Source organism: Antechinus flavipes, chromosome 4 (assembly GCF_016432865.1).
Source record: "Antechinus flavipes isolate AdamAnt ecotype Samford, QLD, Australia chromosome 4, AdamAnt_v2, whole genome shotgun sequence".
In the NCBI taxonomy this organism is placed as follows: Eukaryota; Metazoa; Chordata; class Mammalia; order Dasyuromorphia; family Dasyuridae; genus Antechinus; species Antechinus flavipes.
This window is the reverse complement of record NC_067401.1, coordinates 209,046,021-209,072,721: the sequence shown is the minus strand read 5'-3', so window position 1 is coordinate 209,072,721 and position 26,701 is coordinate 209,046,021. Positions and strand designations below refer to the sequence as shown.

At 37.6% G+C, this 26,701-nt stretch overlaps 1 protein-coding gene across 1 annotated transcript in view; it reads right to left on the bottom strand.

Moving 5' to 3' along the window:
* Positions 1-26,701, bottom strand: part of RUNX2 (RUNX family transcription factor 2) — a 456,664-nt gene that overhangs the window by 169,486 nt on the left and 260,477 nt on the right. The window lies entirely within an intron of this gene.

The window sequence follows — 26,701 nt, the reverse complement described above, 5'->3', positions numbered from 1 at the left end:
AACAGGTAGGTAGAGGAATAAAATAAGAAACTTAAAAAAAAAAACTAAAAGTTTTAGAATAGTCACTAAGGGGGGAAAAAAAGCAAATCCTTAAGGTGATATAAAATTATCGCCTTGTTACAAAGAAGATTTAATTTAGATTATGAAAAATAAATTTGTAGTGTATCCAGTCAACACAAGTTTTTTTTCTAGCTTCAGCCAGAAGTACATGTATAAAAGCAAAAGAGGGCGATGATGGGAGTGATATAAGGGTGGGGTTGTCAAGGATTAATCAGTAATAGGACCAAGAGGCAAAGAGAGATTTAAAAATAGTGGATGGTATTAAATTAAGTTGATTAATCAAGCAGTCAACATAGGAAAGGGCGGAGAATATAGCTAGTAAAATGGCAATAAACAATGAAAGAAAAAAAAAAAAGAATGAAGCCATGATAAAAAAAAAATAAATACTGGGGGGTCATAAGGTTTTAGGAAAGATAGAATTAGATAAAAGATTATGAAAAGAATTTCAGAGTTCATGTACACTGAATAGGACAGTTGTGGCTGATGGCAAGAGCAAAGATATAACCATCTTTAAGTGTAGACTAGATAGAGAGGAAAAATAGGAAATTAAATAGATTGAATAAATGGAAAGTGAGAGTACTTGAAGAAGTGTGTGCATACATATTATGTGTGTGTTTATTATAGATAGATATATACATGCAGATCTGTATTATCCATCTATGTAACCATATATATATGTAAAGACAAAGAGAGAGAGACAAAGATGGACACAAATATAGACCTGACACAGATACAGACATAGATATAGAAACAGACACACAAATATAGAGATATAAGGAACAGACACAGACATACATACTGATGTAGATGCAGACATATAAACATAGATGTAGACACAGATATCAAGATAAAAACAGACATCAATGTGAAGTAGACATAGACATAGACATCAACCTGAATGAAGATATACATGTAGACAAAGACCTGACACACACATAGATATCAATGTTGATCTAGAAATAGACATTGACATAGCATAGATACAGATATTGCCATATATAGATATAAAGTAGACACAACACAGGCAATAGAAGCAATAGAGTTAGGGATAGAGATGATGATAGAAACAGAGGTAGAGAAAGAGAGAGATGTTCATCCTTATTTTTCCTTGTTGTTCATCCTTAGTTTTCAAAGAGGACCAATGGCATCATGGGTGATGTCTTGACTTGGGAAGGAATTGGATTTAAGTGAGCCAGAGTCACCAAAATCATCAGTCTCATTCTCCCTTCCAGAGTCACCAAAGTTCCGTGGCAAGACAAAAGTCAAGAAGACTGGCAGTGGCCTGGGATGCAGCTTCAATGTCAGACACCCGCTTCAGCTGCCTTCATGGCCATTGGAACAGATTATTCTCACCCTCTCATTCTTCCAGGGGAAGTTTTCATATGCTTGCGGAGGCATCCTCCTAACTCACTGATGGGTTTGAGACCTGTTGGTTTCCTTCAACTTGGTTTAGCCCAGTCTGCCAAGGCAGTTTACCAGCATATGGTCCTGCATGTGGAGCCACAGGTGAGAGTCGGTTCACAGGTAGACACCAAGGGGGGATGAACAGCCCTGAAAAGTGCTCAGCAAGTCCTCACACCAGAGGGGCTAGTCCCTCTCCAAACATCCCAGAGATAGAAAAAGAAAGAGATATGTGTTGAAGTTCCACAGTATGAGAAATCGAAGGATGGGAAAAGGTTGTGAGTCAGACACTAAACTCATTGAGGAAGAAGGGATAATTTCCTAGAGGGCAATAAAAATCAACTACCAGAATCTGGATTGATTAATTAATTTGGAAGACAAAGGAAAATACTCTAAGGATCTAATGAGTTGGAATAAAGAAGGCAATGGAAAAGCTTGAGACTAAAGACCAGACTCCTCAGCCTGGCATTCAACATCTTCTACATTTAGAATCTCTCTGCCTACTTCTCCCTGACATCAACCTTTGATTCAGCTTTGAATTCCTGCTCTGCTCATTTGAATTCTACCCAACCTATCTTTCAAGTAATGGATCACTTCTTCTGAAAAGCCTTCTGTGCCATCACTAGGCTGTAGTGATTGAGCCTCATCTAGTTGTTTCCAAAAGCAACTCAGCTTTAGTCTAGAATGTCCATATGGATATAAAGAGATAGTGCTATGATTGCTACTCTGTGACCTGTTGCTTCAGGTTAAGATTCCCAGTTGCTTAATATGTGTAGTTGATATAGGACTTTAAAGTCTGCAAAGATACTTTGCATAATTTCATTTAAATTTCACACCAAACCAATGAGATAAACAGCATGAACTACAAAAGCCCATTTTATAGATGAGGAAACAGATCACGAAGCCTTATCACCAACCGTACAATCCTGCTTTTCCTCCTTACACAGGGTTGTAAAATAGACAAACTTCAAAGGTTGAGCTGTCTTTTCAATCAATAAGATCATTTTAACAAGTATCTATAAGGCCACCTGTGTTTCCATCTCCAAATCTCTCCTTCCCTGCTTTCTTCTGTCCTCTTTGGGTCTCCCTTGTTCTGCCAAAAATCTGAACTTTTTCTCTTTTTCTTCCTTAGATCCACAAATTTCTCAAAAAAGAAAAATCTATAATTCTTCTCACATTCAATAGTCTTTTATTAAATGCTTATTCTGTATAAGCTCTTGTGCCAGATACTGGATTAAGTAAAAGGTTGAGGCACAGTTGGGGCATCTAGTGGATGGAATACCAGGTCTGGAATCTAGAAGATTTATCTTTGTGAGTTCAAATCAAGTCTTACACACTTCCTAGCTATGTGACCCTGGACAAGTCACTTAACCCTATTTGTCTCAATTTCCTTATCCCATAAAATGGGCCAGAGAAGAAAATGGCAACTTATTCCAGTATCTTGCCAAGAAAACCCCAAATGGGGTCAAAAGGAGAGAGACATGATTGAACAACAATTACAACACCCTTTAATACATAAATCACTTATATTATGGTAACTAGTGGTTTTCTGCATCAGTATATGGCTATAGGGATCCTTATGGGACATTTGGCTTCTATTTGATTTATTCGTTGCTGCATCATTTCAGTGGAGTGATTTTCAATCAGCTGCTCTATTCCATGAACATCAAGCCTCCTTCAGGATAAACTCATCACCTGAAATCTCATCAAATGCAGCTTAATTTAGCTTAGATATTCAGTCCCTTCTCAACATCCTCAATGGCCTCTCACCTCTGATTAAAGAGCTAGAGAGTGGAGCAATCAACTCCTCCCAAAACTTTCTTTTATCAAGGACTCAGAAGTTTCCAGGTAATTCTTCCTTTTCTGCTCAGCTACTTTGCTTGTTTTAACTCTCCAAACAGCTTGCCTGATACTAGGTACCCCTTGATAATTGTGGCCCTCTCCTACTCTTTCAACTTTGTCTTGAGTATTGTTTTCTTCCATTGAGGGCAGGGACTTTCTTTTTCATTTTTATATCCCCAGGACTAACATAGTGCCTGGTACGTAGTAGGCCCTTATTTTACTAATTACTAACTGACTTTGAAAAAATCATTTAACCAATCTGGAGCTCACGTTCTCATTAGTAAGATGCAGAAATGAAATGAAATGACCTGGAATATATATGCTAATATAACACTAACATACAATATTACGTATTAAATCATTTAACATCTCTGGGTTTCAGATTGCTGATCTGAAAAATATAAGATTAGGCTCCATAGCCTCTAGGGTTTTTTTTTTTTTTTCAGCTCTAAATCTGCTATGCTGCTATGCTGGTGCCATTTCACAGTGTTAAATTTTCAGCATGACCAATTACCCTCTTACAATCAGCACACAACAAATTAGGTCTTAATTTATTGTTGTTGATTGTCTAGATTTAAAGAAAGTGATGGAGGGAAATGTTATTAATGCCGATTAAACTTAAATGTGTATCCTGATTTTTTTTTTCCCAGAGAACTCATTAAGCATTTGCCAATACATCCCTGCTATATGATTCCATGATTTAGAAACTTTCTCTGGGGTTTCAAATAGTGGACTTTTTAACTCTGATAGGGGAAAGGGAGAGTAATCACCCATAATCAGGAACCAAGCTCTGAGTTGTGAATATACTCCTTCTGCTTGTGACCAAAGACCTGGACCCCTGCAAGAGTTCAGACCTGGACAGTAGCACAGACTTAATCAGGCACCTATCTAGTTTCCACAGCCTGTCTCTGATTGTGTCTGCAGCCTTAAATCCTAGAGAGTTGGAAAGAGTGCCCAGGGAAGACATATACTCCCCAACCTTTCTCTTTTTTCTAATTTCTTTTATTAGTTTTTTTAAATAAAAAAACATACACACATCCATAGCCTTTGTAGATAAGCTGACATTTGGAAGGAAAATAAAGAAAAGTTTTTATTATTGTTTGCCATTTGAAAATGATTATCAGATGGGATGATTTATATCGGAGAAGACAGAGTGCAGTTAAATCCTGGGGAGGGTTTACCCTAGACCTAAGTAAGCTCAAAATATCTTTCCTCCTCTCATCAATCACTAAGTTTGTGGAGACTATCTAGTGGAGATCTTGACTGACTGACTACAATTTCAAATAAGATACTTTCTAAGTAGATTGGGCAAGGGTTGGGAAGGAAAGAGGAGGGAAAATATTGAGAAATTGTAAAGAAATCCTGATTTTGTAGGCTCATAGATATAGAGCTAGAAAATACTTTAGCAGTCAACAATTCCAATCCCTTAATTTTATAGATGAGAAAACTGAAGCTGAGTTATTAAGTGGCTTATCCAGGGTCACACTACTAGTAAGTGGATTCAAATGCATGTCTTCCTGATTCAGTGTTCAAGCATGCTATATGCACTAAGCTATCTAGCTGCCTGATAATAATTGTTGTTTTTTGCTTTTTTTTTTTTTTTTAAGTTGACCTGCCTTTAAACCAGGTTGGAGGGGCACAGTGGATAAAGCAGTAGGCCTGACATTAGGAAGTCCTAAAATTCGAATCCAGTTTCAGATACTTACCAGATGTATGATCCTGGGCAAGTCATTTAACCCCAGTTTTCATAATTGTAAAATGGAGATAATAATAGAAGGGTTGTCATGAGGAACAAATGAAATAACATTTACAAAAAACATTTAGCTGAGTGCTTGACACATAGTAAATGTCATATAAATGCTTATTTCCTTCCCTTAATGATAATTTCATCCTTCAAAAAGTAGAGGAAAATAATAAGGTATCCTAAATCCGATTCTCAACCACTAGGAGAGACTGCATTGTAGAAATATCAATGATGAGAGCGTTGGGGGAGAGTAATCTGAGAATTTGTGACAGAGGAGAACAATACTTAAGCTTGGTCTAATATTACACCCTATATCTTGGAACAGCAGATTCCAACAACACATGCAAATTGGAGTATCAGATTTGAAAGACATATGTAGCACCCCACAATGCAAAATTCTATAAAGGGAATCAGACAAGGGAGGGATAGGTAGTGCTCTAGAAATAAAGAGTTCTCTGAAGACATAATGAGAAAAAAATTCTAAAGGGAAAGAAAATGGGGAATTGTCTAGAAAAATAAATGTGATATGAATACATAGGGAACTCACAGACCAATTTTCATTTTTAAAAGGTTACCATAGAAGCAAGGGCAGGAAGCAGAAGATGAATACAAAGAATGAATGAGCCCAGGTTGTACAAGGAGAACTCAAATTGATTTTTTAAAAAGCTTTGAGGAGAAAAGATGAGGATCAAAATAAAGGATGAGGAGTAGATAAATGTGGAATAAGGTAATGATACTGGATCATGGAAAGCAGAGCTAGTATTCTATTTTTTCTGCAAAGAAAAATGATAATTGGAAGAAAAACTTAGATTTAAAAATATCTAATAGAAGAGTTGCCTGAGATAACTAAGAAGATAATTAAAAAGCACAAAGTTGTCCTTAGGTGAGTTCCAGCTACCAGGACTGGATAAACTATATTCCAAAGGAATGAAAGGACAAATGCTGAGATTTCAGCTGACTGGAATCCTGAGAGGTTTTTCAGAGTCTCATTTAGTTAACCTCTTCCTTCTTATACCTGTAAAATTGATTTTTTGAGCCCACTGTTAAGACTTTACATTTATTTAATTAATGTCCAGCTTATTAGCTAAGACCCAGCATTTTAGCATATAGAAAATATTTTGGGATTCTGACTTAATAAATACTCACTACCTAAGGACTTTATGATCCAAGTAATAATTAAAGTGAGAAATAGCAAGAGTGATTACTATTTGGGATGGGTCATTTAGTCAATTCTGAACCCATCTAACTTCTCATATCTCCATCTTTTTATTGACCAAAAACTCAGTTCAAGGTGATTTTCCCCCCAACATTCTCCTGATCCACCCATGTAGTAACCCTGTCAAAAAAAGAAAGAGAAGTTAGTTTGGCACAATCTGTTCATAAGGCAGTCCTGATGGCATTATTTCCTTTTTTAGCTATTATTCACTAATGATCTTTTTGATAACGCATTTTAACATTTTACCAGGAACTAAAGCCAAGATCTCTGGTATGTAGCTTGCTGACTAAATTTTATCCTTTTGGGGGTGGTGGCAGTAGGGATGGAATGCCAGGTCCTTTCATTCCTTTGGAGTATAGTTCATTCGGTTCTGATAACTTGAACTCACCAAGGATAACTTTGTGCTCTTATTATCTTCTTTTTTATCTTGGGCTACTCTTTTATTAGGTATTTTAATCTTCAACTAAAGATTGGACAAACATTTATCCAGAAAATCCAGGAAAGGAAATTCATAGGTCTAAAAAAATCTCAGCAGCCAAGTAGTTCAATTCCCCTGTTTTACAAAGATAAGTGATTTGCCAAAGATCACAAAATTAGTAAAGCCCCGAGTATGATTTGAAACCACTTCTCTAAGTTAGTATTAGAGATACAGGTTTTATCAAATAGCTTGTGGATCCTCTTTCTGGGATGCTGGAAGTCTCAGATATTACTGCTCTCTGAATGTGAACTTCCTAATAACTCAAAAATCATTTCTCACATTTCAGTAGCATTTTATAGCCTGAAAAATATTTTTCTCAGAACAAGCCTAAGAAGCTGCTTGTACAAACAGTTTCCTCATTTCACAGATAAGGAACCTGAGGCTCACTGAAAGGTTAATTGCCTTGCCTATGATCACCCCTACTAGTAAGTGGCAGAACTAGAAATCAAATCCAGGTCTACCAACTCCAAGTCCTAGGGCTTTTTCCACTGTTATGTTTCTTGCTTCAACAAGTAGATTTGCTCTTTCCAAAATGATCCATTTACTTGGCCAAAGCAGATTTCAACTGTGCAACCTAATGAATAGCTTTTTTCTTTTCTCTCTCTCTCTCTCTCTCTCTCTCTCTCTCTCTCTCTCTCTCTCTCTCTCTCTCTCTCTCTCTCTCTCTCTCTTTTTTTTTTAACAGAAAATACTCCAAAACTGAATGTGGATTTGGTTGAATTCGAGTCCCATTTATATCTGAAGTTCACTTACTAACAATAGAACTGGCTTTCCCATTTGCCAAGATCAATGTTGACCTGTTTTCACCTAAATTTTATAGATGTCAGAAAAAGAAACCGTTCCCTGCTTGCTGGCACACACTGGCCTTTCTCAGCCACACTCCCGAGCATTCTTGAAGCTCCTTTAAATTCCCCTTGTCACAAAAACTAACAATAAGGTCAAGCATTTCAGTGAGAAGTATTGAATTATTATCCCATGTTGTCAGGCAGCCAAGAGCCTCCGAAAGTTAACCACCGGCTTGAGAGCTTCGCTCCCAGCCCGTCCTCCCGGTCCCAACCACAGGGAAGGTGCTTAGGGCTCTGGCGAGGGCCGAGGGAGAGGTCTGGCGCGAGGAGGAAGGATGGAGGGGTGCGTTTGGGGTACAGGCGCTTCGCCCTCCAGTCTAGCGCCTGAACTGTTAAAAGTTTCTCCCTGCATCGGTTGCTGCTGCAAAGCTCCAACTCTGATTTTCTTGGAGAGGGCTCCAGGAATCTGAAGGCTCTGCCATGCCAGCAGTGTGGCCTGCCTCCCCCCAATCCCCTTGCCATCCTCCTGTCCATCAAGTCTAATTTCTGCGACAACATAAACTTCATTGTGCAGCCAACAAACTCAAACCTGATGCAACTTGATGTGCCAAGTTGGGGAATGACAAACTGGCAAATTATCATAGCTGGGAATAGAATTGGGGTCAGCAGCAGCGGGTGGTTGGGGGTGGGGAGGAAACCAACTAGTTTTTTGCTTTATCCTTTTCTATTTTTGGGGGGTGGGTTGGTTTTTTTTTTTCTAGCAGGAGGGAGAAGATTTTTGATTTATTTTCTCTAATAACACCTCTAAGATTCCATTAATTAAGAATAAACTGAAATAAATATGAGGGCCCTGGGGTGGGGGGAGTCTTTAGTATGATCCAAACTTTCATTCCAGTTCACCTGGGCACACAGTGACTCTGGGCACAGAGCCCCCATTGAGCTGCAAAGGCTCTGGGCTGGGGACTTAGGGCAAAGAAGAAGAAAACTTAAGAGAACAGGAATTTGCCTTTAGTTGGACAGTCAGAAAAGACCATTAAATTTTACATGTATATATACACACCCACACAGACATACACAAACATATACCATAGTGGAATAGATGGTTGCCTATAAGGTAGATTATTAAAGGTTGCTATTCTCTTTTCCCACTGGTCTGTCACTGTGACTTGTGGCTAAATTCATAGTTCCAGAAAATCCCAGTTAAAATTTAAATAAATTGCCCCTGTGGGTAGTTGATTGGCATTCATTGACACTTTAATCAATTGAATAAGCAATCACTGGGAGCTAAAGGCCAGATGTATATTTAGGTCCAGGTGTTACATCCATCTGATATTACAGGGGTAATAGTTGAGTGATGTACACTAGAGGAAGTGACTGAAGGCTCCCCAATCTAAACAGACCATCCTCAGTTAAACCCAGAAATGTCAGGTAAAGATAATACTTTTTTTTGTTGTTGTTCCATTTGACTTCCTCTTTCCAAAAATTCAATAAACATTTGCTAAATGGCTATTTTCCTGATTCTTGGAGAAAAGACGATGAAATGTCAAGATAAATTACTTTATACTTCATTCCATAGGAAAAGGACAGCTACCAAGGGAAGGTGGTTAAAAGTGGTGCAGTGTATAGAAAGCTCGACATGGTATGAGGAAACTTGAATTCAAATCCAGGATCGAAAATATACTCCCTAAGGGACCCAGTCATTTAACCTCTCAGCTTCAGTTTCCTTATCTGTAAAATAAAAATAATAGGAGATATTTATAAAGCACTTTGAAAAACCTTAAGCAGTTATGTAAATGATAGGTCTTATTCCTATAAGAGGGAATTAGATTATGGGAATGCAACAGTGAAAATAACACTGGCTTTAAGGATCTGGATATGAATCCCAATTCTGAGCCTTACTATATGACCTTGGGGAAATTATTTAATTTCCCTGAGTTCCACTTTGCTTATCTGTGAAATGAAGAATGAGTAGCCTCTGATAACTATCCCAGTCCTAGATCTAGGAGCCTACTAATCAGGAAGAAAATTGCTATTACACAGATAAATAAGTATTAGATTAAATTTTATTTTATTACAACACAGGATCCTGCTTATGTATGTTTAGCCTCTTGACTTACATAATATGGCTATCCATGTAGGACTATTAAAAATTAAAGGAAAATTAGTTAGAAGTCATTCAGGCATGCAATAGGATATGAGGTAACATTGGCTCTAAAGCAACCTTTGCATTGGCCCAACGTAAATCAATCAGCAATATTTATTAAGGTACTAGGCATTCTGTTGGGCACAATACAAAGAACAAAATAATCCCAACTCTCTGGAAGCTTATATTCTAATGGTTCAGGGTTCAAGAATCGTTAGCATAGCTATCCAACTCATCATGCAAATGAGGTCAAATCCATCTGCATAGGATGACTATCTTTTCTCTATTTTTTAAGTCAAAGATAGCACTGGAAGCCCTAATCTACTGTCTGGCAAATGTATGCCATGAGGTCCAAAAGGAGCTAAGTAAAAAGAGTAGCCCTCAGAATCAGAGAATCTTTGATTAGGAAGGAAGATTAGAGTTTATCCAGTCCAGAACCAGACCTGAAGCACAAATCTCCTTGACAATATTCAATAAACACATAAGAAATTATCCCATATAGAAGGAACTATGCTAGATGCTGCCATGTAAAATCAAAGCAAAGCTAGTCCCTACCCTGTAGGAACTTCCATTCTGGGAAGTACTGAGGGTGTGAAGACAAGTAAATAAAAAGATGGAAAAAGCATTAACAACTAGAGGAAGATGGGGAATAAGTAACCTTTTTAATGTCAAGGAACCAACTTACTATCTCATATGGCAGCCCATTGTATTATTGTACTATTCATATAAATGGAAGTTCTTTTTTATATTAAGTCAAAATCTATCTTCCTATAACTTCAACCTATTTGTACTAGTTATGATTTCTGCAGCTATCCTGGATGTCTAATCTGTTTTCTATGTGACATCCCTTCAAATAGTTGAAGGCAGTGTATATTTCCTTCTAAAATTTTCTTCTCTCTAGACTCTTCTTCCCAGTTCCCTTAGCAAATACTCAAGTAACTTGACATTAGGTCTCTTCATTATCCCATTTTGTCCATGGCCTCTCTATAATTTGACACATATCAGCCCAAATTCATTTTCTACTTTTGGAATTCAACTCTAAGAACATCCCCCACTAGAAGAAGGTAGGTACCTGACTGTCTGAAAGGGAGAAGTATATTACTATCAATTTCAATAGGAACTGGATTCATTTCCTGAGGCATCCTACTACTTCAACTAGCTTTTAAAAATATATATACACAAATATATGAAAGTATTTTGGTTTTTTTGTTTTTTATGTATAAACATTTATACAATTCTCTTGAGAGAGAAATTAAATCAAAAAAAGAAAGTAAATGAGTAAGAAAACAAAATGCAAGCAAACAACCACAAAAAGAGTGAGAATGTTATGTTGTGATTCACATTCAGTTTCCACAGTCCTCTCTCTGGGTGTAGATGGCTCTCTTCATCACAAGATTTGGATCTGGCATCAATCATCTCATTGTTGGAAAGAGTCATGTTCATCATAATTGATTGTCACATAATCTTGCTATTGCATGTACAATGATCTCCTAGTTCTGCTCATTTCACTCAGCATCAGTTCATGTAAGTCTCTCCAGGTCTTTCTGAAATCATCCCGCTGGTCATTTCTTACAGAACAATAATATTCCATAAATTCATATACCACAATTTATTCAGCCATTCTCCTATTGATGGGCATCCACTCAGTTTCCAGTTCCTGGACACTACAAACAGGGCTGCCATAAACATTCTTGCATATGTGGGTCCCTTTCCCTCCTTTAAGATCTCTTTAGGATATAAGCCCAGCAGAAACACTACTGGATCAGAGGGAATGCACCGTTTGATAACTTTTTGAACATAGTTCCAAGGAAAGCATTTATTTTTAATGGGGCTAGCTAAAATCAAGATATATTTTTTGTGATATAGGTTGACAGAAAACTAAAGAATTCAGTCAACATACTAGAAGATCCTGAGATCATAAATTTAGAGCTGGAAGGGACTCTTATCTTTCCTCAATTTAATCCACTCCTCCCATTTTATAGAGAAGAAACATGGTTGTTTAGGAAGAGACAGTGTGATATTAAAAAGGTTCAACAGACATAGTTTCTGGGTAATTTAATCATTATATTAAGAAAGTATGCAGGTTATTAATAAAAGGATGATCATTTGTCCATCTTTCATAGACCAAAGATAATTATGGCCAAGGGCTCACAGTTTATATACATATCTTTGGAAGCAATGAAGGGCGGTTGGTGACATCATGTTACCTCTAACAGAGAAATTATCTCTACCCACACCACCTTCAGCCTTGGGCTATCTAGACAAAAGGATCTGTCTCTGCTCAAGCTTGAGCAGAACACAGTGTGCTTCCCCCCCCTTGGATTAAATTCCTTGTAAAATTGGATAGGTTCTGACCATTAAATATGCAATCTTATTATCAGTAATGTTCCTCAAAATAAATAAATAAATAAATAAAACCTGAACTTAAAGTCAGAATTTTAAAAAGGATTTTGGAGGCTCTAAATCTCCCCAGGTTATTGGTTATTATTTCTTAGATTAGATTAGGATTTTAACACAGGATTTATGATTTCCCAATTTAGAAGGTTTAATGGGTTTTTTGTCCATTTTACCAAAATTCATAAGCATTAGAAATAAGATAAATAAGTTAAAGGAAGATGTGGAAGTGTCTAAGTATGGCAAGGAAAGTAAGCTCAGGTACTTGGGTTATTTGTCTTCAAACTCTTGGTTTGCCACTAGTCTGCCATGGATATCCTACCAAGTATTTATTAATTGAGGTTCCTTTTTTTTCTGTAAAATAACAATTCCTGCCAATTTTAACCAATTTCAAAGTGCACTACATAAGATTCTCCCCTTCTATAGAAGGAAAGGCTCACTAAAAACATTCCTAGGATTTTATAGGAAGATTCCACATTTTTCTTTAACTCATTTATCCTATTTCTGATGCTTATGAATTGTGGTAAAATAAATAAACAAATAAATGATTCCTTCCCCTTTCTCTACCAGTACTTGGAACCATAGATCTTAAAGTCAGAAAGGACCTCAAGAGATCATTTGGTCTGGCTCCCTACCTGTAGGAAGGTCAGGTATTATAGTTCCCTTTTTATAGATATGGCAGCTAGGTGGAACAGCAGGGAGAGCTCTTGGCATTGTCAAAAAAATCTGAATTCAAATCCGACCTCAGACATTTACTGGTGATTTTAGTACTTCATTTTTGAAGAGGCTCAATGATGTCATAACTAGTGCATGAACTGGGCTTAAGTGAGTCAGAGTTGCACAAAGTCATCACTTCCTGAATCATCACAGTTCAGTGGCCGGCAAAAATCAAGACACCTGGCGAGGGCCCAGGATGCGGTGGGTGACCTTGACATCTTAGATGTCTGAGAAAGCTCTAAGTGCTCCACAGTGACCACTTCAGCTGCCTTTATGGCCCTTGGAACAAACTGTTCTCATCTGCCCACCTCAAAGATGGATTTAGGCTATAATGCACTATTGCTATATCTTTTCAGCATATTAGATGCATGTGCTCACTGTGTGACCCAGGGCAAGTCACCTCACCAAGCTGCCTCAAATTCTCATCTGTAAAATGGGGGAAATAATCACCTTCCTCCTGGATTGTTGTGAGGATCAAATGAGAGATTTGTAAAGTGCTTCATAGGCTTTAAATACGAGCTACTATTATCAAGTGTCAATTATGGTTCTACCCACAATGCTAAATCAAATAAGTGAAAGAGAAGGGACTGGAATCCTGAAGCCCCAGGGCTCCTGGGGACCCTTTGTGTCCGACCTGGGCCAGAGCATTCTGAGCTCGTGTGGGTCTGATCAGTCACGGCTGGCCGTCCTGTCACTCGACTCTAACATAGCGATGTCATTTTGGTCCTTTTTGAGAACAAAGGACAACCACCAACCAATCAACCAGCATTAATAAAGTGTTTCAAGGTTTGTATCCCACTCTCCGTGTTATTTCATTTGTTCCTCACAGTAACCCTGTAAGGTAGGTGCTATTATTATCCCCATTCTATAGATGGAGAAACTGAGAGTGAAAGAAGTTGAGACTTGCCCTTGATCGCATAAGTGGTGTCTGGGATGGAATTTATATTTAGTTCTTCCTCACTCCGAGTCTGATCCTCTTACCCACTCTGCTGTGACAGACCATGAGTCTCTTCCAAGTACAGGTTTTTCTCAGCATGGGTACAAGTTGTTTTCTCCTTTATCTAAAGATACTCCCTTCTATTCAAGGTAGTGAAGGAGAAAAATCTTATAACAAATAATTATAAACACCAAAGTGCTTTAGGAAATGAGAGTTGGAAAATGAAACTGAATATAAACAAAAATTGAAATTTTGTAGATCATATTCTCTCTCTAAATTGAATGGGCACCGAAATGAAAAGGACTTTTTTTTCTTTCAGTTTTAGTGATTTCATGCACAAATGCATTTGCTAAAAAAAGATGGCCTTGTCTGGCATCCCCTCTGTAAAAATTGTAATACTTAAGAGTTCTTCCCCATTATCTCCTCCTGAATCCCTTGTGGCATAGTAGGTATATATATATATATATATGGGGTCAGTGACTTCCTGTGATAATATAAATATGTAATAGTTGCAGTAAAAAATATTTAAAAAGTAAAAAAAAAAAAAACTTCCAAAGCTTTGATGCTTCTCCATAAAGAGAGAGATCCAAGCCAGTCCAGGCACTAATTCCTGTTCCTACTGTTATGGAAAGGGGCACTGGGCAGAGATCTATTACCTGGAAGGTATCTATGAAGCTCAGACCGAGAAAACTCAATACACTTTCTTTTTGCCTTTACTTTACGCTGGGTACAATGCTAATTGCTGGGGATACAGACCAGAACAAGGACAAGCCCTTTCCTCAAGGAGTTTACAATCTAATCTGGGAAAACAATATGGAAAAGCTGGAAAGGGGAGGGAACCAGAGGAGACTCAGTAAGGAGTCATCTAGTTCTTTGGAGTTCAGACCACACAGGGCTTTAAAGAAAACTTTAAAGAAAACTGCAGTGAAATGCAAAGTCTAGGATCTGTCCTTTATAAAGGAAGGCTTTTGACCCAGGACTATAGTGCTTTACACTCCTGACCCCCATTTTGTGGGAAGAGGAGACTGAGGAAGTTGGGAACGTTGAGCATCCAAGCTGAGTTAAACAGTATGATGAGGTTTCTGGTGATTAGTTTTTTCTAGGAAGGACTTCTTATCGATATATATACAGCTTAAATATAAAATTAATAAACATGAATACATACCAACCAGTTAAATATAATGTTGTTTGGGAAGGAAAGCACTAGTAATTGAGAAGAATCAATCAACAAGCATTTATTCAGTGTTCACTATGTGTCAGACATCACACTAAGACATTATGTTCAATTATACTAAAATATACTAAGTATAGATATAGATATACTAAAAAAGACAAATAGAGCTTACATTCCAGTAGACAACATGCAGATAATTTTATATCACATTTTGATATTATATAGTACATGTAAATAAATGTATAATTAAATATATATGAAATATTCAGATATATAACATGCATATGTTGTTTCTAATGCTATTATATATCATATTCTATATCTTACATGTCATCATGTTATAGATCTTATATGTAAAATATATAAGCATATAATATATCATATTTTTACATTATATATTACATATAAAATATATATTTATCTATGAAATGTTTCTAAATAATATTATATATTTTATATATTATAATTTGAAGCTATATATCATATATAATGTTATATCTCAAAATATGTTATTTCTAATATATCTCATTATATATATGTATATATAGATAGATAGATATTATATGTATCAGATATATACACTGTAACTGGATATAACCTAAAAGGGAAAACACAGGGTAGCAAGAAGGCAGCTGTGTGAGTGAAGAAAAGAGAATACACAAAAGATGTGAAGGTAAAAATAACAAAGCTTGACCACAAGCACACATCATTTGGTAAGCCCAGTTAATTTAGTCAAAATAATTATATGTTGGTTATATGAAAAAAAATTTAATAGTTATTTTAACAAAGGGGAAAGATTCCCATGGAAGTTTTGATTTGGGCTGGATATTGAAGGAAGTCATAAGGTAGAGTTGAAGAGAGAGAGCATGCTGGACATGACATAGTCAGTAAAAAGTCATGGAGTGCAGTAGATAAACAGCCCTGGAGTCAGGAGGACCTGAGTTCAAATATGACTTGAGCTGTGTGGCTATGGGCAAATCACTTAATCCATATTGCCTTTAAAAAAAGTCATGGAGATGAGGAAGAGTTTCATGTACAAGGAACAACAAGGAGGCTGTGTATACCTGGATCCCAGGGCACACAGTGAAGAGTAAGGCTGGAAGACTAGAAAGGGGCCAGGATGGGAAGTTCTTTAAATGCCAAAAGACTTTATACTTGATCTTGAGGTTAATTGAGAGCCAGTTCATTAAGGGTGTTACAGGGTCAGAATCATGCTTGGGAAAGAATCACTCTGGTGGCTGAGTGGAGGACGGAATGGAGTGAGAAGAGTTTTGAGGCAGGCAGACCCACTTGCAGGCTATCTGGGTATTCCAAGTGCAAGGGGATGAGGATACGTACCAGAACAGGGGCCATGCAAGAGACGACAAGGGGCACATAAGAACTGTTGGAGGAACAATGTTTGGTAAACTGTTGGATAAGTTCAGTTAATTCAGTCAAAAACACATATTGATTATGCAAAGAGAAATATATTTTGACTTGTGTAAATAAACATTGGAAATATTTTCATAAGAATTAGGAAAGTAATATGCAAGCAATTTTCACTGCTGAGTTAGAAGAAGGAAAGTTGCTTGGAGGGAAGGAGATGTCACTTTTGAGTATAAGGATAGACAAAGATCACATGAGCTCCTCTGGGGCAGAAACTCATGGTCAATCACCTGCCAAAATTTTTTGTTTTATTTATTATGTTTTATTCCACATAAAATTCTTCACTAAAATAATGAATGCATTTTCTTCAAATATTAAATAATTTTTCTGAAAACATCTCCTCAATTGAGACTTTTTAAAACAAGTTATGACTAAAAATGTTTTTTTCTTTCCCTTTTAGATTTAGCCATCTTAACCCCTACTAGGCTTGAACAACTTTCCCCTCTCTAATAAAGAGCAATGGTTGACATTGAAGATGCCCTTTAAAGTTTGCAAAGCATTTCACATACACTGTTTCTTCTCATCCTTACTACCACCCCAAGAACGGGCAGCTAGGTTGGTGAATCCAGTAGAGCACTGGCCTTCAAGTCAAGAGGACTTGAGGTCAAATTTAGCCTCAAATACTTACTAGCTTTGTGTCCCTGAAGTTACCAACCTATATTTGCCTCAGTTTCCTCAGCTGTAAAATAAACTGGAGAAGGAAATGGAATAATTATGAGTGAGATGCTACATTATCCCCATTTTGTAAATGGGGGAATTGAAGCAGACTGAGGTTGAGACTTGCTCAGAAATATGCAACAGTGTAACTAGGAGGGACAATGGTATTCAGGGTTCCTCTCCGAGGAATAGGGAAAAAGAAATCCCTTTGTGTACCCTTCACCTCTGCTAATCCACCCAAAGGTTTTTATGTAAGTGAAAACAAATGAAAATGGACACCAAGGGCAACTTGGAAGAATAAAGAAACCAAAAAAGGGCAATTTATAGCACTGTGCTCATTGAGAAAGTGGTATGTGAATTTTTGCCAATGGTGATATTAACAGGATAACTGGACATATGTGAGGTTCTCCTCACCCCACTTTACACCAACATACATACTCAAGGTGTGTACCTTTATTTCTCTGGGCTTCTGTACCAATGCTTAAAGAAAAAAAAAGGAAAGAAAATTGGACCTTAAATACTGGTACAGCCCCCACTCTTGTTTGCTTTTTCATTTCCGTACTTACCATTAGAGAATAGATCTAGACCCAGCATAATTCAATAGCCCCCTAAGATGTGCCTCTTATAAGAGATTCTTTTATACATGGGAATCAGTCAATCAATAAGCCACTATTTGATGCTTACTTTGTGCAACACAATTAATTACTGGATTAAGCACTGGAGTGCAAAATAACTTTTAGAATTCAGTCTCAGTGGTCCTCTCAGAGAACAAAGGACAAAAAACAACAAGGCAGCTGGGATGCGTTTAAAGTACCAGCCCTGGAGTTAAGAAAACACATTCCCTTTAATTCACATTTAGCCACAGATATTTATTAACTGCATGACTCTGGACAAATCACTGCCCCTGTGTGCCTCAGTTTCCCCATCTGTAAAATGAGCTAGAGAAGGAAATGGCAAATCCCTCCAGTACTTTTGCCAAGAAAATCCCCAAATGGGGTCACAGAGAGTCAAATACAACCACTGAACAACAGCAGATTATTGGACCTCAGGGCAACCCCTGCAGAGGTCATCTCATACAATCCCTTCATTTTGCAGGTGAGGAGGGAGGCCCAACTTAGTCAAGCAGAAAGGAGCATCAGAAAGGTATGACATCTTCAGACATAATGTCCTAATCTAAGAGATAGGAAAGACTAGGCAGGAGAGGGATGGGAGGGAACCAGGGAGGAAGAAGGGGAAAGGCAAGTGGACGGAACAAAGATGCCATTTAAAAATCATTGGCTCACATTCAGGATCTCACTATTTTCTATGGCAAGGAACAAGTCAAGAAAATTCCTTGTTGATGGGTATTTTTCTACAGAAAGCCAAGGGGCCCTAGGTTTCAGTCTTTCACTGTAGAGAGAATGTGAGCCAGTTCCTCTGGATGCCACAGAAGAGAGGTGGAAAGTATGAGGTGGGGAGGGGGAGAATGGACAGGGAGGCCCGTAGAAACTCCCAGCAACCAGTTCAAGCAAGGAATGGGAGCAGGAGGACAAACTGGATTTTCAGTTCTGAATCTGTGATCTCTCTGCCAAACAGGGGTTTACAAAGCAGAGACCTCCGGAGATTTCTCATACTTTTTGGCTTATTCTCCTGGTGTTCATCTTAACAGAAATCAGCTGTTCTCCTTCTCACTTAGACAGCATGTTGCCGAGTAGAATTTAGCATCTGGTCTAGCTATTATTAAAAACACGAACATCCTGCTTTGTTGGGAGAATACCATCACTGGCAATAAAAGGACAAAGATCATTTGCATTCAGGATTCCAGAGATCTTTTCAATTTAATATTCATTCTCATTCTCATCCTCCTCTCTCTCCAGGTCGCTCCTCTCTCTGAATGTCTTTCTATCTCTTTCTCTCTACCTCTTCTCTCCTACTCTCTTATCCACAGTTTTTCTTTCCATATTTACTGATGGTTCCATCACTTGAAATATAATCTTTTTTTTTTCAGAATTGGGAGAGACACAGTAAGAAAAAAAGCAGAGATAAGGGGGAGAAGGGGTAGGCAGGAGAGGTACAGCAGATATGTGTGTGTGTGTATGTGTGTGTCTTTCCCTAAGAAAGAGAGAGGGGGCCTCATTGGAATCGTCAATCTGCTCTTGCAATGTGATAAAGTTGAGCTTTCAGAGGAAATTTTTTTTTTTTTTACAGCTACGGAAATGAAAAAGCAAACAAGAGTGGGGGCTGTACCAGTATTTAAGGTCCAATTTTCTTTCCTTTTTTTTCTTTAAGCATTGGTACAGAAGCCCAGAGAAATAAAATAATATGACAAATTCTAAGAAGATCTTCCAATATTATTCCCTGGGGGGGAGGGGAGGAGAACAGCATAATTTTGTTAACTATCTTTGATCTGTTTCCTCTTTCTATAGCCCTTCTTTTCCTTGACTGTACAGAAGGGCATAAAACTTGGTCACTAGTATAACTTTTAAAGGCAAGTTTTTTCTTTCTCTGTTACCTAAAATATAGCTGCGTTTTATAAGTGCATCATCCCTATATTATTACTCTGCCAGATCAGCAATACAAAAATTTGGACAAGGGCTAGTGTTTTAATACAAAGTGATAAATATACAAGAAGAAAAAAAAATTTAAATGCTGCATTAAAGAGTATAAGGTCATTGCAAATTAGTTATCAATGCTAAAAATTTTTTTTTGGGAAACAAACTGAAGGAGAAAAGAACCCACAGAATTAATAAGATGTTCTTGGAGCAATGTTGTGACCCCGAAAGCCAAAGAAAAGCAGGTCTACTCTTTGGAAGCTAGAATTTTAGAGAAACTAAGCTAGAAATAGAAAGTAAACTAGACAGGCAGGCTAATTCTACTGACAACACTGGATGAGAAATGTAAAATGGTAAAGACATCTAAGAGGCACAATACAGCATCACTTAACCTCTGTCTGCCTCAGTAAATATCAGCTAATATCTGTAAAATAGATATTAGCACTTTACTTCCAGAAATGAGAAAACGAGATATTTTTGTAAAGCATTTAGCACAGAGCCTAGCACATAGTAAATGCTTAATAAAGCCTTTCCTTTAATTCTGTACCCTAAAGGAGATTATTAATAGCAATAAAATGGAAGAAGCCCTGGATTCTGGGAGGTCTGTATTTTAATCCAAGGTTTACCACCAACCAGCCATGAAACCTAGGGCAAATTATTTGACTTCTGGGAGAAATTTTGCTCCCAAGAAGTTAAATTGAATGACTTTTAAAGATTACTTTATTTCTCTAAAACCTATTATATATATAATATATCATAATATTATAACAATATAATATAAAAATATATATAATTGGAAAGAAAGCAGTGCAATGTGAACATGCAGATAACTTAATAATATCCCAACAGTGACATTTATAAGTCAGTATGGCTTAGTGAACAGGGAATAGATTGTAAACTCCTTAAGGGCAGGAACTGTACTTTGCCTCTTTTTGTATTCCCAGTGCCTGACACACAGTAAGCACTTAATCAATATAAATTGATTGAATGATTGAAGACTTCTTTTAGAATTATGAAGGCCTAATAGTGTCAGTGCAATTTCAGGAAATAATTTCACCTCTCATTGCCTCCAGGCAACTCTCTACGATTATAGATGAGTTTTTTAATGGGCCTTGGAGGAGAAAGTTTCTTATATCAATGAAATTACAAGTGCACATCCTCAAAATGACATGTTTTATTTTTTCATCTTATGTTATTAATTGAGAATTTGTTTAATTTATGGAATAAGACAGAAATGAGGAATGGGGAAGAGCATTGCAATCACTCCTCAAGCATTTTTTAAAGTGCCCATTTGTGTGCCACTCAGTATGGCAAGCCTGGAGACATAAATGCAATGGTACCTACTCTCAAGAAGTTTCTTTCTATCAGATGAATTATGGAATAAATTGTATATAACTGACCAGAACTGAAAGGCCATCATTACACTAATTTACAAGAAATATTTATAATATTAGAAATGAAATGAAACCAGTGCAGGTGGAATTGGTACAACCATAACCATTCACGACTATTTGGAGGCAGAAGGAGCTCAAATATTGCGGGAGCTGAGAAGGGTCAACCAAGATAAGTCTCTAGAAACTCCATCGATCGCTTTCCAATTTGCTGAACATGTCTGAGTGGCAGGCCTGTGTGCATTAGTAGACTCTCCAGGGCCTCTGACTTTATAGAAATAAGCCCTTTCTTGGAGATCATTTTCCTTGCATTGAGTTCAAATTTCAGAGTGCTCAGTGACATCTCAGCAAGCATTCTATATCCTCGTAAATCAAGTTGATGGCATGGCAGTTGTTTTTTTTTACCACCTGTTTCACATTCTGTAATTTTCACCATGGATGGATACTATGGCAAATAAATGCTGTGTCAGGAGACACACCTGTGTGCACACCTGTGGGTAACTCTGTCCTTGGGTTCCATCAGAGTTTGGCCCCACCCCCACTGCAGGGGTAGGGGAAGGTAGAACTGGTTCAGAGGCAAGAACATTGAATGTTGTTGGGTCAGAAGTTCTGGGCTTGGTCCTACTAGATTACTTACTATCTGTGTGACTTTGCACAAGTCACCACCTTTCTATGATGCTTCAGGCTCCTCACTGCTAAAATGAGGGGTTAGATTAGAATAAACCCTGTTATCCTTTCAATTCTAAATTTATAATTCCTTTGACTTTCATTTAAGGAAAGAGTCTAGACTAGCCATGGTTCCATTTCCTACCTGGTCATATTTCTCTGCATTTCTATCATGCCCTAGGAACCTCATCATCCTACAAGATCACTTCAACCTTAAAACTCTCATTTCAGGGCCCCCTCCTTCTGATTAGAAAGAACTTATCCCAAAACCTTTATTTAAAGAGGGCCCCCAGATGCATCTTTCTTCATTTCTTACAAGGCTGCCATCATACCTCTCATCACTCTTCAGCTTCTTTTTTGCATATTGACCTCCCTCATTAGATTGTAAGCTTCTTAAGGACAAGGACTGCCCTCCCTCCCTCCCTTCCTCCCTTCCTTCTTTCCTTCCTTCCTCTCTCTCTCTCTTCATTCTTGCCTTCCTCTTTCTTTTTTCTTTCTCTCTTTTTCTCTGTCTCTTTCTCTCTTTCTTTCTCTTTCTTTCCTTTCCTCCTTCCTTCTTTCCTTTCTTCCTTCCTTCTTTCATTTTTAAATTTCCAATGTTTGACACAGTGCCTGACATACAATATGTGTTTATTATATGTTTTCTAACTGATCTTTAGATGTGACATTTGAGGAAGGGCCGTAGCTTCAGTGTCTGTCTGTCTATACTAGATGTGTTCAGGAATTTCAAATGCCAAAACAGACAAGTTTATGCACCAGAGAATAAGTACCTTTTCTGCATTTGTACCCATCTCCATATATACAAAGGTACCTGCAGCACTGAAACTTCACAATCATCAAGATAAAAATCATGTTTCCTCTATTCTTCTTCTTAAATACAGTCTCTCTCCTAGAGTCTTCATCTAACTACCAAATATCCAAGCCATTAGTCACCCAAAGCCATTGAGATGAGAAGGGGTTAATCTAGAGAGGTGAGAAGGAGCCATTCCAGAGGAAAGATGTAAAGAGCAAAACCATCCTGGAAAGATGAGCATTGGCCCGTGAAGACAGAAGAAAAGATAGGTTGAAAGAGCAAAACAAAGAGAGACAGACAGACAAAGAGATAAAGACAACGAGGGAGGGAAAAGGAAAAGAGGGAAGGAGGGAGTCAATGGGAAAAGAAGTTTTATTATAGGGACTGGGGCCACCTGGGAAGGTCAAGGGAAAAGGGAACAATCAATGGGATAAGACCACAGACATTCTTAGTTTTACTTTAAAATATAATTAATGACACCTCTGATTCTGAGCCACCTTGTTTCACCTTGGTTTCAAAGCCTTTGTTTCTTCCATCTTCCAAGGAATTTTCAGGAATTTCTGATCAGCTAGTCAATTCAGTTCAATTTAAAATTTATTAAATTGGAGGGAGTCCCAGGAGGGAGTGGCAGAAGTCTGGGAGTGATTTGAGAACCAAATATGTAGTATCCCTAGGCAGCGAAGAAAATTATACATAGTCCGAAGAAATGTCTTTATACTCTACAGAGCAGCTGTATTTATTATTGTTATTATTAATAGCTAACATGTACACAGTGCTTCCTATGTGCCAGGCACTGTGCTAAGTACTTTAAAATTATTTCCTCATTTAGTCCTTAGACTCTGGGAATTAGGTGCTATTATGATCTTCATTTTACAAATGTGGAAACTGAGGCAAAGTAACTCACACTTACATATCTTAGAATTATAATTCTCTGGCAAAGAAAGAAGCCATCATAACCTACATAGAACTCTTTAAACCATAGCACATTGTCAACTACTTTAAAATATGGTAGGCCATGTCCCTAGAAGAAGGAAAACTTAGCATAAGGCTATATGAATTCAGATTCCTCGCCCAAATCAATGATCCTATCACTTTCTGGGATAGAGAACAGATGGAGAAATTTCCTCATTTGCCTTGATCAATATTTCTCTTACCACAGAAGAACTTATCTACAAGTTACCTTTCTCACCTTTTGGTCCCCTGGATAAGCTCTACTTTTCAAATGGAATTTAGATGTACTTTGAGATGCTGGGGGTGGGATGGGGAGAGTCTCTAAAGAAATGGAAAGTAATATATTAAAAGGAAAGAGGGTTGTGTTTGCTTTTAAATTTACAGAGAAAAGTGTTTTGTTGATATTCTTTTTAAAAAATCATTTTTGATTCCTAATGACAGCCCTCTCCCAAATCCTCATACAACCCTCAAAAAAAGTAGCCAAAAAGCATCGCTAATCACCAAGACAAGTCTGGCAAAGTCTGACAATGTATGCTCCTTAGTGAATCTAGACTCCATCTCTCTGCAGAGGAACTAATGCCCTGCCTTATGGTAAGATAATAATTTTTTTTTATCACAAGTCCCCTGTTCAAAAAGGCAGCCAACGGAGGCATTGGTCAGGAATTACTGGACAAAATGAAATAAAACCCAAATCCCACAGTTATTCTCATAATTAAGAAAAGAGTTGGGAGGGGATGAAAGCATAATATTTGCATAAATTCTACAACCCAGAATCTATATTTCCCACCTCGCTTTTGGCAATGGATCCCTAGCCTTCAGGATATACTTCCAAGAAGTTAAGAGTGCTGAGAGAGAGAAAGAAATCACAAAGATTCGTGAGACCAGCATACATTATCTATGTCTGTGACTGAGGGCTTCCCCCACCTCCTCTGCCTTTCCAGACTGTTTTCAGCTCCCATAAATACAAACATGTGACTCTTCAACAGCATCTGTAGATAATAACTTCAGGGGGCTTCCTGTTTACATGGTAATACCCATTTCCCAGGCCAAATAAACTCTGAGACAGAAAGCTGAGGTGTTTATTAGCCTAAGTCTCGGCTGGGATTGAGTGAACAGGAAACACCCACTCACACAGAAATATCTGATGATTAAATATTTGGGAGGGAAGGTTGGGGGAGGGGATGGCAGGGTCAACAACAATGATTGTATTTCTTTCTCCTCTGATCTATTATTTTTAGTGAGAAATACAGTGGCCATGTTGGATGTAGGCAAAGTCTCTGTTCCCCCTCACCATCCCAAACAGGAGTTTAAACCAGGCCCACCCAGCTTTATTCTTCATTTGCTGAGTGATTAGTGAACCTTAAAGAGAGAGACAAGAGATCCATAGGGATAGAGACAGAGACACAGAGAGACAAAGACAGAGAGAGACACAGAGACAGACAGACAGACAGAGACAGACACAGAGAGAGAAAGAGAGAGGGGAGTGGGGAAAGCCACTGGCCTTCTCTCCTAAAAGGCTCTAGTAAAGTAAATTGAACTTTAAAATTCACTGAATTTTTGAAAATCCCTGAAAAGTTGGATAAGACAGTTGTCACTTGGGAACACAGGGATCAAAGAAGACAACATGTATAAAGCACTCAGCAAACCTGGAAGAACTACACAAAAATAAGCTGTTATTTTAACTATTACCATTATGTAAAAGTTCTCATCTTTTTAATGGAATTCAGATGATTATTTTATGGTTGTAATTCTAATTTCCTAGCTAGCCATTCTATTTCAGTGCCTTAAATGGTAAGTCTATCACTAATTCCATGCTCTCATCATAATTGTAATTAAGAGCCTGATCCTGGCCCGTCAGCCAGAAAGGGCCTTCTAAATTTCCCTGTTAGGATCATAGAATAATTAGAGCTGAAAGGAACTTTAGAAGCCATCTCAATTTAGTCTTCTCTTCTTACACATCAGGAAACTGAGCTTGAGGGAGATTTAGTGACTTGCCTACTATTAATGCAGCTAGTAAAATGTTCGAGATCTCCCAGTCTCCAAGTGTAGTGGTCCATTCATTATGCCATTGGGTGTCAAACTTGCCATCCCAAAAAACTTTGCCACTGGAACCAAATTAAAATGTAATTGGAAAGTTTAACAAAATAAATAAATAAACAACATAAATAGTGTTGGTTTGTGATTTTCCAAGTCAATAAGTAGCCAGCAGAGACTGTTCCTATTTGAATATGACACTACCACCATGTACCATGATCTCCTAAGAGATAATGAGACAGGAAAATTAAAGGCCCAAATGAGTCTCTTGGTTTGACCAAGTTCACAAAGGCTTCAGAAAGAAGTCACTTTACTTTTGGAGAGTTATGGACAAGACCAGGACTTACTATGGCCTGTACCATATGGGCAGATAAGATTTGTAAAAGGAAAGTAAGGGGACATAAACTATATCAGAGGAAAAATTAAGAACATGGACAAAATCTAACCTCAAATTAGTCATCCCTTTAAAAAAGCAATTGTGACCTGAAGTGTAAGAGTGTTGGGTTTGTTCTGGATGAGTTTTGATCTTTCTTTTTTTTTTTTTAATCTGTTGGAGCTGAAAACAAGTGACCGTCATGAGCTCAAGTGTCCTAAATGTTTCCAAACCTTAGAAATTTGCACTCTCATAAACACTAGGTCAAACTTTAAGAAAGAGGACAATCCCTTAAAAGAGGACATCTTACTCTTAGTCTGATATGTGTGAACTGGAACAAATTCTAGAGTTTCTCTGTACCACAATTTCCTGTGGCCTTCTTTATAGGAGTGTGGTAAGCCAAAAAGAACAGAAAACACGTGGCATTAAAAAAGACCTCTGAAAAACAGGAGATGAGAGGGCACAACATAGGTGGGCCTAACTGAGTATTTACTTCCAAGGGGATGCTCACAACAGGGCAGGGACTCAAGCTTTTGTGTGTCATGGAGCCTTCAGCAGACTGGTGAAACCTACAGACCCCTTCCTCAGAATAAAGTTTTTAAATATTAGAAGGAAATGCTAAATATCAGAACTCAACCAAAATAAAGATTTTTTTTCTCTCATGCATGTTCAGGGATCCCTTGTAATCTATTGATTCCTTGGGGCTTAAGATCTCAGGAGATCCAAACTCAAGGAGTATAATCACCAGGAGAAACTTTGTGAGGTGGAATTTGCCGACCAAACTCTATTTCATTTCTTGAATTCTGATTGATCTTCATTTTTCAGGATTAAAAAAAAAATTGGGGAAAAGGGGTCAGAAAGAAACACCAAGATTCCAATACTTCCCCAGATTTATTTGACTTGGTGTAAGCAGCTGACTTGTTGATATGAAAACTTTGATAAACTAAGGATGAAAAAATAAAAAAAATTAAATTAAAAAAAAAGACTAA